This window comes from Copadichromis virginalis, linkage group LG1, assembly GCF_057382275.1.
Source record: "Copadichromis virginalis isolate Kocher_CV1m ecotype Utaka linkage group LG1, C_Virginalis_male_GT1.1, whole genome shotgun sequence".
Taxonomy (NCBI): domain Eukaryota; kingdom Metazoa; phylum Chordata; class Actinopteri; order Cichliformes; family Cichlidae; genus Copadichromis; species Copadichromis virginalis.
In genome coordinates this window covers 7,420,426-7,435,501 of record NC_140618.1, presented here as the reverse complement: position 1 = coordinate 7,435,501, position 15,076 = coordinate 7,420,426, and positions in this window count along the sequence as shown.

The window sequence follows — 15,076 nt, the reverse complement described above, 5'->3', positions numbered from 1 at the left end:
AGCTATAATCAAGGAGAGGTGTGAAACACTGTTGGAATATACAAACCATGGCAAGAGGAGAACTCTACCTAGATGTTCCTTTCTATGAGCAAGTTTCAGTTTTTCAAGATGATCAGCTGCATGGCTGAAAAGGAACTTTCTGCCTTTCACTGTCCATGTGTATACCAGTGTGATTTAAAAATACAGTATATGTATCTTATTACATTCTGCTATGATGTGAATTTAATTTAATAATATACCCAGCATGTTTTAGTGTAATGACTATTGTTTCCTTAATATGGCATCTAAAAAAAACAAAAACAAAAACAAAAAAAAAACAAATACAGCAGGGATTGAGCTAACAAAACAACTGACAGATGATGCCATATTTTTTAAACATTACATCTCCAAAGATTGATTCTGTTCCTAAGTGAAAACCTGTGATCCCGTGTGTGTCAGGAGTATCAGAACAGCTGACACGCATTTTTTCTAAACACTGTGTCTCTGTGGCTTTTAAACCCCAAAACACGCTGCACCAAAAATTTGTCCACCCCTAGGATCGGGTCTCCCAACACAAACAGACACTTAACACTGTTAAGTGTCAGGAGGATTGCCAGGATTTATACATCGGGGAAACCAAACAACCTGTGGCGAAGCGGATGGCACAACACAGAAGAGCTACCTCGTCAGGCCAGGACTTTGCAGTCTATTTACACCTACAGGCCAGTGGACACTCTTTCAGTGATGAGGATGTGCACATCCTCAACAGGGAGGAATGCTGGTTTGAGCGCGGAGTCAAGGAGGTCATTTACGTGAAAAGGGAAAGACCATCTCTGAATCGAGGAGGGGGCCTAAGGGTACATCTGTCACCATCTTACAATGCTGTGATTGCAGCCATTCCCAAACTCTCTGTGAATGGTATACATGGCCATTGATAAGTGGCCTTTGATCAGTGGTTGTTGATCAACGGTCATGAGAATTTGTATAATTATGATGAAGGAATTGACCTCCCAGCCCATTGTTCCTCCAGCAGTGCTATTTTCAGTCATTATGCAAATGCACTGTTTATAAGATTGGGGAAACCTGCAGTCAGCTGAGAGTGAAGAAGTCACTCGGATGAGTGATGAAACGTTTCTCCCACTGAAAACGCTACGTCCAGATGAACAGAATCAACCTTTGGAGATTTACTTACCTGGATGATTGAGCACGCATCAAAACATTACCAATGATTTTCCTATTCAATTATAATATTTAATTTTAGTTTTGCTTCTCTGCAGCCTTTGGCACCAATGGTCATGACATTGTAACTGACAAATTATTTACATGTGTCACATCTCTGGCACTACTCTCACATGGGTTTCATCATATCTGACAGACAATTCTGAATTCATATTAATAGCTATGTCTAAATCTGCTCCTCCTTCCCTCGGGGTCCACCGAGGTTCAGTCCTTGGACCAAATGTAATCTAAGTAACAACTTAAACCATAGCATAGCAATCCTATCATTACTATGCTGATGATACACAGCTGTACATTTGTGTTAAGCCTAACCACATAAGCTAATTACATATGGTCAGGCACCTATATTATATATGTCAGGGCTGCTGAGACCTTATTCAAATGGTGAACCTTTCCAATCATCTTATCTGGATTTGAAATCCAGAGGCAACAATGCTTTTAAGATTGTAGCTCTTTGGAACTTTGGAAGAGCCTCATTCAGCCTGTAAAGCTGGCAGAATTAGTGCTTTGTTTCAAGTGGCTATTGAAAACTAATCTTTATAGATTTGCTTTATTGTTAGCCCTTGTTTGTCTTCATTTCACATCAAATGCATGAAAGTATGTATGTATATATGTATATGTATATGTATATGTATTATTATTATTATTATTATAGATAAACTTACCACACCACAGAAGCAAGAATATTACATTATACTCCTACCCTGAACTCCTTTTCCATCATGTCTCTCCCTCTGCCTCTCCTGTTGGTCTAAGAGGAAAAAGATATGAAGAGAAGAACTGAGGAAAGATATTAAGAATGTACAAACTGAGGAATTTTTAAAAAAGTGTGTTTCTGCATTTCTTGCTTTGCTTCGATCAGCATACACACCTGTAGCCCATTAATCACCACCCCACAGGAGATCTATCATGGCTCTACAGTCATTCCCACCAGATTGTTCTGCCAACTACTGTAGGCTAAAAGAGATATCAGTTCAGTCAGTTTTGTGCATGTGTGTGTGGGTGTGTATGTGCATCTAATTCTGTCTAATTCTGCTTTCTTGCTTTTAGGCTTCTTAATGACATCACCTGCCAGCCTAGCTCTGCGTTCCCATTCCAGTTCCACTACTGTAACTTCCACCTGCCTACCTGCTTTCACTCTGGTTTCACTCCACATTAGCCAAGCCTCAGACATCAGTCCGTCGTCTTCCTGCTCCCTCAGCTCTAGCTTTGCCAAACATCTCATTCTGCTCCTTCCGTCTCCACTGACTCATCATACTACAACCCAGACATTGGAGCATTCATTATAAAAGCCTTCTTGGAAGTTTTTCCAGCTTGACTCGGTGTGTTTTGGCTTTTGGTTTGTGAAGCTTTAATTCAACATAACAATTTAGAAAAAAAAATTCTCTATTATACAACCGCCCATACCCAAATATGCAACTTACATATACATAGTTTAAAAACCAGAGAGTTAACTTTTTTTTATCTGAAGAAGGCAGCAAAGAAGTCAAAGTATGGAAGTATTATCTGCATTTCTTTATAATATCAACTTAAATGAAAAGTTTTCCTCCTACATAAAATTTGCTGGAGGAATAATTACAAAATTAGAAATTTTGATGGATTATCATATGCAGCATCGTACCAAACATTGTGAGATTAAATGAAAATTGTTTGAACATCTTTAAAAGACACATGACCTCTGAGGGTGTCCTGTGGCTTTTAGGACACTGGCAGTGCATTCTTTAGGTTCCTTTGTTGGGCCTCAGTAGATCACACTTGCTTCAGGATATCTTAAGGATGTTCTGTCTTAAAAGTCTGGAAACTGGATCAAAACCTCGAAGTGAAAAAAGACCTGATGTCTTTAGAGCAGCAGGGATGTCAAACTCGTTTTACATCATGGGCCACGTATAGCACACTACCTATGATCCTATGTGGGCCGAACCAGTGAAACTCCCCTTTCTGTCACAGAAAAGGGAAATTAAACTATACACTTAAGAAAAAGAAGAACATTTTAAAGGGTGCATTTCACATTATCTACATGATAAAGAAATTCTGCTGTAGTATTAGTAGATGAAAAAAATCTTTCAGTGTGGCTCTTTGGCTTAAATTGTAAGAAGTAAATGTTTAAAATACAGAAATCTATAACTTAATTACTTTGGTGTAGTATGAGTCCAAAATATATGCCCTCCTTCCTATTTTCCAAAGCCATCCAATGGGCTGGATTGAAGTCTTTGCCAGGTAGATTCTGGTCCCCAGGCCTTATGTACCCTGGCCTTAGAGCGAGTCTTGAGCAACTTTTAGAGTGTGGTGGGGGTATTGTCCTGTAGGGGGAGACCACTGACACTGGGGAATGCCACTGGCTGTGGCAGTGGGTGGTACACGTCAATGGCATAAACATGAAAGACAGGAATCCTTAGCAGAACATAGCTTTGCAAATAGATGATCAATGTTATTCACTCTACCTGTCAGTGGTTTTATTGTGTGTAGTCAAGGATGATTGTTAGGCACTGTGACAGTCCAGAGGCCCGAACAAATAGGCTCACTGTGTGACAAATGATAGGCCAGGAATTTAATAATAATTTACTAATTAATTTGTAGTTCAGTCAGATCATTTATGTTTGAAATGATTTATTACAGCAGCAGAAAGAATATAGGAGGAGTTTGGCGCAGATGCCAAACTTTAATTTTGTATACTTATGAGTGTATAGATGGGAATTTCTGGAGCTTATAATGAGAGGGTGTGTTTGATATATGATTTGAGGAGAGTGAGGCATGTTATGTGTGTATAATGCAATGGAGCTCAAGCTGATTGCCTGACTCCTGGCAGACTGTACTCTATATGCATAAATGGCAAAGAGTTTTATGGGGAGGGCTCGTCTTGGAAAAAATATCTTAACAGTTGCACAGCACTGCAGTAAATGTTGTTGCTACTTTCCACTACTGGGTGTAACTACTTCATTTTCAAATACACAATCTAAAGTCACTAGTTTTGTCTAAGGACAAAAGCTCCTTCTCTCAACTAGAAGAAAAATGTATCACAACATTATGAATTGTTTGAAGAGACATATCTTTTTGGTTCTCTCCTTCTTCTGATAGTTGGTCATTTGAGTTTTAGGAAGGCTGGACAGAAATGGAAATGGGCAGACACTTTTTGACTCTGACATAATATTACATTTGCGTTGTTACCACATTTTAATGATCCAAAACAGTCAAGCAATATTAGTTTATTCTGGAAGACAACATTAAACACAGCTTGTCCTCATTTTAATGACACAGCTTACATTAAATTAATGCACAATTTTATTGGTGAGAGACAGCATTGTCTGCATGTAAAGAAGTTGGATTGTAATTGCATGCTTGCGCATGCACACACACACACACACACACACACACACACACACACACACACACACACACACACACACACACACACAAATCCAATTTTCATTGTGCAACTTTACTTATAATCACTATTTTTCTACATTGAAACTAGGCTGTTATGCTTTTCCAAAGTATTTAAATATTTAAATTAATCATTATTAGTAGTAATAAAGATGATAAGCTGCAATAGCCGACAGAATATGAAATAAACGTCAGCAACAACAGATGATCTTCAGAAAAGTGAATAACCATTCCAGAGATGTGCAGTTCAATGTGCTCATTCAGTGTGTTTTTGTGAATTTTTATTCATTTTGATCAATTATAATTTATAAATGAATCCGTTTTATAAGTGTTCCCATGTCCCATTCTGAGCTAGTGCTTGCGCATGCACACACACACACACACACACACACACACACACACACACACACACACACACACACACACACACACACACACACACACACACAAATCCAATTTTCATTGTGCAACTTTACTTATAATCACTACTTTTCTACATTGAAACTAGGCTGTTATGCTTTTCCAAAGTATTTAAATATTTAAATTAATCATTATTAGTAGTAATAAAGATGATAAGCTGCAATAGCCGACAGAATATGAAATAAACGTCAGCAACAACAGATGATCTTCAGAAAAGTGAATAACCATTCCAGAGATGTGCAGTTCAATGTGCTCATTCAGTGTGTTTTTGTGAATTTTTATTCATTTTGAACAATTATAATTTATAAATGAATCCGTTTTATAAGTGTTCCCATGTCCCATTCTGAGCTAGTGCTGCATACAGGTGCAAACCAAGTGCACCTTTTTTTCAACTTTGCCCGTCAAAATCAATTTGTATCACGTTCACAGTATATTGAGTCCAAGGGGAAAACTATGTACTGAGTGACAACCATACACCAATAAAAGAGAAAAAGTAATAGATAAAAAATTCAAACTAATCCAAAGTAAGGAAAAAAAAAATTAAAATAAATATTATGCTAAAAAGCATTTTTTTTTTTTTGGTTTATTTAACTTATTTATTCATTTACAATTTCACTATTATAATGTATCATTTATGTTTAAAAAAAGTGAAATTGTTTTTGTCACATTTAATCTCTTCTAAAGTTAATCTGAAAGCTCTGTTTGAATTGTCTCATGCATTCTAAAAGATTTTTTTGTCACAAGGCCGGCTGATTGTGACAACCACCTGTCATAGTCTTTTTGACCTAATCCAAGATGAAGTTTCATTTTTAAAAAACTAAACAGATATGACAGCCCTTCGAGAATGGTCTTTTCAAGTGTCATCCAGAGTGCTATGAAAATGTGGCTGGCTCCTTAGATGCCTCCCGATCCCCTGATTCCATCCTGAAGTTCTATTTGTCCTTGTCTTTGAAATATTTCCATTAATGAAGTTTGAAAAAAAAATTCATGAAATACCTTATCAAACACATGACAGCCTTCCGTTGCCAAATGAATGAGAATGAGTGGAACTGTCACTCTCTTGTTCCATTAAACCTCTCTGAGCAGTTGATAGATTTTATAAAACCTGTATCTTCGCTGTGGCCTACTTCTCACTAAAAAGGCCAACCAGGTGACAGAGGAGACGTACCCTGGAAAAAAGCCTCCATCTTACTTCCTCCAACAAAACCAAGCTTTGGTTGATCAACTTCCTACACGTCTTTACTGCTAAGCTGGTCTGCTAGAATGAAACACCCAATGAAACTGTACAGTCTTCAAAGAGTCTAGCTGAAGATGAAGGGCTGTATGAGCAGAGCATGGACTTGTTGAAGACTAATTAAGTTGTGGGAGTGTTCTGCTATGTCTCCAATCTGAGCAACTTAAAAGAGGACATGCCCTCAGATCTCTTGTACCACAAAGAAAGGAGCAGTAGGCAAGTCTTAAAGTTTAGCAGAACATTGCTATAAAAACCAAGTTGTTTTTTTTTTTTGCACATGTTCCATTCATATTCACAGACTTGCATAAATTAGAAAAAGCATCTTTTAGCTGATAAATTCATACTCTGGAAAACATCTCTAGATCTGTGCTTTTATGTAGGAAGTTAAAGAGGATGTATAGATAGTTCCTGCGTAAAGCCCCCTCAACTCAAAAATGTGTTTTTCTGTTTTGACGTTTGTGGGTTATTGATGTTTACAGAGTCAGAGTAATGGTAAAGTTATGGGTATTTTTATTTCATATATTATGTTGTATTTGGAGTATTTTTTAGTTGTTTTGAGTTTACGACTCATGTCTGATAACTTAGCCAGATCTTTCTTGTAAAAGAGTTTTCATCTAAATGGGAATTCCTGGCAAAGTGAAGCTAATAATAACAGTATTAGTAAAACGTATTATTGGCATTTCTCCTTTTGAACACATAAAAGAAACTGAAAAACATAATGTTTACTTCCATTAAGTCACCTTAGGGTATACTTCTTAAGACCACTTAATGGTTGCTGCGTGTGCATGGTAGGGATGACACTTCGGGGTCCCCATAATATGTATAGAAGCATCCCCATGTGGAATTACTATGTATAGGTCAGACACTTATGTCTTAGATACGGAGTTAAAACATAATGCTATTTAAATATCAAAGCTGTGCTTTTTTCCCTCCTTTTCCGTACTGTAACCCATTATTTTCAAGGTATCTGAGTAAGATTTTGAAAATAAATGACAGGGCACATACACTTATGGCCATCGTAATTTCTTATCATTTTTTTGTATCTCTGATACTAAACCATGTCAGATCCTTAAATACAATCCAACAAAGTACTAACAAAGCTATTATAGATACCCAGGCCAATTTACTTCTCCAAAAGCAAGTTGGCTGAAACTTCTTACCACTAAGAGAAAAGAAAGAAAAGCAAAGAGAAACAAAGACAAAGGTGAATGAAATACACCAGTTTGTGAAGGGTAAAACAGCTATTTCTAATGCTCTATGACTCCACAGATCCTCAGGGAGAGACATGATCTAGAAATGTGGCTTGAAAAAACAGTGAACCTTCGAATAAGTAGTTGACCTCCTCCAGAACACATCATCCAGAAAGTCACAAAAGATCCAAGGAAAACATCCAAGGAACTTAGGCCTCTATCACTTTAATAAAGGGCAATTTATATGAATCTCTTTTATATAGCACCCATTAATAACATTAGTCATCTCAAGGCACTTTGTACTGCAGGGTAAAGACCTTACAATATCAGAGAAAAAGTCATTGTTCATGACTCCACTGTGATAGAAACTGGGCAAAAAAGACTCTACAGGAGAGCAGCAAGACAAAAACCAGTTGCTCACTCAGAAAAATATTGAGGCTCAGCTAAATTTTGCCATGTTGGATAGCGATGACCCTTAAACTTTGAGAAAGAGTGCCTTTTTGACTCACCTGTCAGTAAGCAGTTCAGCTTACTGACAGGTGTTTTTGGCATACTCCAAACACACAACTCCACAGAAAGAACATCATAGCAGTAAAAGAAGAAGAAAGCACTGTAATGTTGTAAAGGTCCCTTACTGCTTTAGCACCACGGTGACTTCCCATAACTCAGGGAAACATGAAACATGAATTCGGACTAAAAATCCTGAAGGAGAACATGAGGTCAAAGGAGCAAGTCCACCTCTAAAGGGCCTAAAAGAAATGAGATTAAAGTGTGGAGCAGCTAGTAAAAGTCGAGACCCCAACCCCATTGAGATGGTGTTGTGGGAGCTGAAAAGAGCAGTTCATATTCACAGACCCTCCAGTGTGGGAGCACTAAAGCGGTTCTGCAAAGACGTCAGGGCCAAAATCCCTGTAAAGTAATGTCAGACACTCCAGGTCTCCAGTTATCAGAAGTATTTGGTTGCTGCTGTTGACACAACCAACTATTAAGTTCATGGGGGCAATTGCTTTTTTAAATTAGTGATTTTGGTATTGGATAACCTTTTTGCTTCAATAAAGCATTTTTTCAAATCACTGCAGCTAAAGAAGAAATTGATAAGTGCTTGAGAGTTTTCAAGTGGGACCTCAGAAATTACAATATATTGTAGTCATAGCACAGGAAATGAAGGTAGTCACGGTGTGAGTATAAGTGGTCACCAAAGTCAAGTGGTAGTTTTAAATAGTGCAGAAAAGTACTTTGGCTTATTAGAGAGTATCATAATAAAGTAGAAACACAAAGCCTGCCCCCTGTTGAGTTTAAATACCAGTATTTAAATAGTGCACTTTTCTTGCACTTGCCTTTGACTTACAGCGCATAAAGATTTTAAACTAGACGTGAGGATTGTAGGTGATGTTAATGGCTGATGAGAGTAGCTGGAAAACATTTCCTATGAGCTGTGTCTCACTACAGGTAGTAGTGCAACAATTAAAACAATAGTTCCTCCACAGCTGAAAAATGCTGTTATATCGAGTCCATGGAGGAAGGACTGTTATGTGGAATTTTTTAAACTAAAGCCCTGAAGCTGTGCAGCTCAGTTTGTCTGTTAGCAGAATAAACTACTGACTCAAAAAGGAGTTTGTCAAAGATCTCTGTTGGCTTGGCGTTTGACCCTGCTGGCTACCGACTGAAGCCTTTCCAGAATAAAACTTCTTTGCTGTTTATATTTTTCTTTCTTTTTTTTCTCCTTTGTAGCTACTTTGCACGTCGAACTTTCTTGTTGTCACAATGGTTCTTTTCTGGGCTGGTCTTTTTTTCTCTTTTATGAAAAAGCCTGGTTTAAAATAAGTCCTCTGTGATCTTCTTGGTAGAAAAAGTGATAAGACAGCAGCACATTTACAGAAATTGCTAAACAAAAGTCGCATACACTGTTAGGATGAGTGCAGCTGACATCCCATAATCTCAAATTGTCTGTGCCCAGATCCATAAACAAAACAAAGCAAAAACATCATGTAAAAGGTTTGGCTTTCCTGGTTCTTTGCTGATTTATCTTCTCTTTTTGATATCTTATTGTACATTTTTCACTAAGCACAATCTCTGATGCTGTAACTCCAAATCGGCTCTCAGTATTACTTACAAGGAATTTGAGCTTAGATCAGCTAATAGTCTCTTCTGTCATAGCGTATTCTGCACAACATAAGTCAATAAAAACCTTTTCTCTAATTTTTTTCTCTGTTATTCATTTGCTGACATTTCTTACACTGCACTGTTTCTGTTACATTTTAGTCAAAATTTAATCTTTCTAATAAGCCATTAAATCATTTACCCACATTGTTCTTGGTAGTTTGCATGTATATTTGTATGATTTTTTTTTTTTACAGGTGAATAAGAAAAGAAAAAACTTACCATCTGTAGAAACATGGTAATTTATTTTCTTGGCAGTGTTCATCCTGAGCAAACCCTGTCATATTTGCCAGTAATTAATTTTCTTTCTTAAAACTTAGGTATTTTCTTTTCACATTTCTTTGGATTTCTGCTTCATTATGAAAATATAAACAAACAAGAACAGGAAAAAAGCATTGTATTGTATATGTATGTAGATATATATGTATGCATGGGTTTTTTGTTTTTTTTTTTGTTTTGTTTTGTTTTTTTCTTTTGCCTGTCCCATTTGGTTCTTTAGCCGTCAGAATTGTTGTCTGAAGACCAACAAGGATACCCAATGGATTTATTTTGCCAAATGGATCGTCGTGGCATTGCCGTATTGGTCCATTTGATCGACCTTTGTTTTTATTATTTATTTTATTTTATTTTCAGTTGTTACAGACGGGACAGACATGAGTGAGGGATAGGAAAGGGAGAAAGAAAGAGGAAGGAAAAGAAAAACAGAAGGGGAGAGGGAAAGTGAGAAAGGGGAAAAAATAAAATAAAATCTCCTGGATCACCTGTTGAGAGAGAAAGAATAGAAAACAAGCAAAAAAAAAAACCAAAGCAACATACTAAACACAACACCATTGCATTAATCTAGCTAAGTGTAAACAGCAGTAAATACTAAATATTCAATGTTGTTGTGCAGCATGCAGGACAGACAGCGCACAATGTGCTTTGAAGTAGCAGCCAAGAAAGGTGTAATTTAAGTCTACGAACAGTGAACATCCATGTGCACACCTCTGTGGATCAGCACGCTTGTATTCAAATGGTTTCCACATGTAATGGTCTGCAAGAGGATGTAGAGAGCCATAGCCCTGTCCCCCAGGGCATGAAGCAGGCATGGAGGAGATCCAGGCCCCAGACATCCAGAGGCCCCAGAGTGCGAGAGCCCAAGGAGGACCACTGGAGGGGCAGCCGTGCAACTCTCATGGGAAGGGCTGAAGATATACATACATACATGTGGTTTTTTTTTTTAACATCTATTTTAAACTTCATCATCATCATAACACAGAATCTGTCGTTTTAATTTTTCATTATTATGTTTTATATATTTTTGATGCTAGTGACTTTGTTGACCTTGAATTACTTGAGCTCACTGCTGTATTCAATGCAGTGGACCATCAGATCTTGATCTCCCATCTTGCCCTAAACTTGTTAATGTCTTATCTGACTAACATATTCTTTTTTGTCAGAGGTCTATAATTCAAAAACATAATATTGCATATAACTTGTATGTTGAAAATATGTACTGTATCCTTGGCAAGTTGTTTAGCAGATACTAAATTGTGCTGTCATAAAATGTCCTCGATTTTAATCAAAATTAAACTGAAATTTTAGTAATTAATCCCACTGGTCTGCAGGCAGTTATACTTGCCAATAGTCTCTCAAATACTGAGTCCCTGGATTTATAATGTAAACCTAATGTGAAAAATTATTAGAAAAATATTTTTGATTCTTGTTAAAATTAGTCTTCCATCAATCTATTAATCCACTTTCTTCTGGGACCGTGGGGCAACAGAGAAGCCCAGATCTCCCTCTCCTGAGTCACTTCCTCCAACTTATCCAGGGCACCTACAAGACATTCCCAGGCCAGCCTAGAGATTACATCTTTCCTTTTTGTCCTGGGTTTGACCCAGGCCCTCCTCCCAGTGGGATATGCCATGAACACCTCACCTAGGAGGGAAAGAGATGGCGACAAGCCGCCATTTGGAAAAACTAATTTACGCCATTTCTATCCGCAATCTTGTTCACCACTCCAGATCTCCATGTGTCAACCAGGACAGCCCTACAACATCCAGAGCCTTTATGAACTCAGGACAAACCTCATCCACTCATCCACTCCAGTGGCCTGGCCATCAGTGACCTCAGTGATGGGCAAGTCGTCACCCTCATCCCTAAATGCATCCTCTAAAGAAGACGTGTCAGTGGGATTGAGGAGGTGCTATGCCTTCCACAGCCCAACTATATCCTCTACAGCAGTCCACCATCACTATACAACATGTGAGCACGGCACTGCTTTCCACTCCTGAGTCATCTGACACTTTTTCAGAATCACTCTTCCCACAGTTCTGCCATGTTCCACTTGGCCTGGCGGTACCCATTAGTAGTGTTAGGAAGCACACAGGCTAACCAAGGCCAACAGGACCCCTACAGCTTGAAGGCTCCCTTCACCAATGGTGTTCACCATCTACTTTGGAGATTACCCCCACAACAGGCACCAACCACCTTACGGCTACTGCTTCTTGCAGCAGACACAGCAATGGAGTTGCAAAACATGGTCAATTTGGACTTAATGTCCCCAGCCTCCCTTGGAATATTGTTGAAGTCTGCTTGGATGTGGGAGTTGGAGATCTTGATCAGTTGATAGCTCAGCTCTTCTCCTCTTCAACAAAGGATCCAGAACATACAGCCACAGATCTGATGACATGTTTAACAAACCAATAATTGACCTGGAACATACAGTGCCCTGGTGCCATGTGTCCATATGAAGTCTCATTGAAGTCTCCCAGTAAGACAACATAGTCACAAGAAGGAGCACTCTCAATTACCACCATTACCACACTTGGTTACTCTGAACTGTCATTCAGTGCAAAACATAACAACAGTCAGGAGATGTTCAGATCCGAAGGTTTAGGGAAGAAAACCTGCCATCCAAAGGCAAACCCCCCAACATATTAGCAACAAGCCGAGGGGATACAAAAATAGCCACCACTTCCACCGCCTTTCACCAAGGTTAACTCCAGAGTGAAACAGAGTCCAGAGTCCAGACTGGTTCCAGAGCTCAAGCCATGTGTTGATGAGCCTCGCTATATCTAGCCAGTATCTCTCAACCTCACACAATAGTTCAGGATCGCTTCCCCCCCACCAGAGAGGGGACATTCCTGGTTGATTTTCTGTTAGTTAAGACTTGCCAAAACATTTTAACTAAAGACAACATTTTTCACTTAAGACATATTTAAGGTTAAACCCTGTCTTTCTTTTACTGACCTTGAGATAGCTATTTCTGCTCGTATTAGATCAAAACATAATTACTGCAATTCATTATGCTGGATGGTGCAACTGCATTTGAAATACATGCATAACTGTACCTCTCATTATCTATCACACGGTGGGACATATCACAACTGCAATGTGTAGAAAGGTGGGGTTATTTTTATTCATTGTGTTGTTACTGCTGTTTTAATGATTCCCCCTTCAAATACTTGTTTTTATTTACATTTTAATTTCTTGAAATTTTATGAAATAGTTTACTTGTTTGCTGTGAGGCAGTTTGGTCAAAGTTTGTCATATTTGAATGCAAAAGTAAATTAAGATGCAAGTAACAGAAATATGTCACACTTTATAAATATATAATAAATTATATATATATATATATATATATATATAATGTCCACCCATGCAAATGTGGTCCATTTAGACATGTACACATGGCCAAACCATGGCCAATAGCCTGCTGAAGAAGAAAAGTGGTTTCAATAACTTTGAACATGGTGTGGTTGGTGATAGAAGGGCTGGTCTGGGTATTTCAGAAACTGCTGATCTACTGGGATTTTCCCACAGGACCATCTCTAGAGTTTACAGAAAATGGTTCAACAAAGAAAAAATATCCAGTGAGCAGCAGCAGTTCTTTGTGTGAAAATAACTTGAGGTACACAGAAGACAATATCTGAACACAACACCTCGAAACTTAAGGCATGTGGGCTACAGCAGCAAAATACCACACCAGGTGTCACTCCTGTCAAGAACAGAAGAGTGAAGCTACAAATCGCAAGAACTAAAACTGGACAACAGGAGAGTGGAAAAAGGTTGTCTGGTCAGATAGGGCTAAGGTTTATATGATATTTGGTCTTGATAACAAGAACGCATGGATCCATCACCCTTTGCATTAACAGTCAAGGCTGGTTGCATACAGCTGCATGGGATATATTCTTAATACATCATGGGTGCCTTGGTACCAACTGACCACTGTTTAAATGCCACAATCTAAATGACTACTGATTTTGATCATGTCCATTCTTTTATGACCACAGTGTACCCATCTTCTAATGGCTGCTTCCAGCAGGATACCATACACCGTTATGTCAATATGGATGAAACCATGAAGAATCACGGTCATTCTGAAGGAAAAGGGGAGTCCAACCCAGTACTAGAAAGGTGTAAGTAAGTAATAAAGTTGTATATACTGTAACATATATTGATTTTGATGGTATTTTTCTTTTCTTTTTTTTGGGCAAAAGATTCCAACGTTTCAGTGTCATCATCTCTTGGTTGTAGCTTCATATTGAGAGACATTAAAGTGACATTACCTCTACCAAGACAGCCATTATGCACATTTTCGAAAGGTTAAAGTATTCATTTAAATGCTTTTTTAAAGTCATGATAAGCATACTTACCATGCACTGAAGATGCCTGCTTTCTCAGTCGTAGAGGCACGTTTTCTGTTTTTAGATGAGAAGAACCATCCCAATGGCATCATTAAAGTTAGACCAACAAGTCCATATTTGAATCTTCTTTTGAGCAGGGCAAATCCTTCCATTCTATTTTTATTCACATTACCTATATTATTATTTATTTTTGTTAAACTGGTTTGCCAGTGTCAGCATCACTGGGCAGAGAGGATAATATGTTTCCATGAATAGACTTAAAAGGTCCCCAGTAATCACACAAAAGAATGCTGTTGTGACAAAAACACCAATTACATCGGTTAGACAAACACAAAGTAAACAGGAGAGAATTTCTGCCACGTCATTGAGATGACTGAAAAGTAGGCTGCGGTTGCATCAGGTCAGGATCAAATTTCCATGAAAGATATAGTCAGCTAATACTGCAGTGTCAGGAGCATAATTTGCTTTAAGAGATTACGAGATCAATTTTCATGTGTACAAATCAAGACTAATGGAGGAAACCATCAAATTCAGTCTAATATACAGACGTGGATGAGAGATAGTTTTAAATAGTTCAGTTCTGAGAAACATCGCACCCACATGTTTCTTTTGGATTAAGTGATTTGTTGCAGGGATCATTCATTCTGTTGTTCTTGTCCTCAGGGCAGTGGTACTGCTGTCACCCTCCATGTGTGTGTATTTGTGCGTGTGTGTGTGTGTGTGAATGCACAATAGCATACTGTCCTACTGTGTCAGACTACTCTGACAGGTGTTCATATGGCGTATCAGCAAAATACCGATAGTAATAGCAATGGTTGAGACAATTTAACCGTGCATGAGTA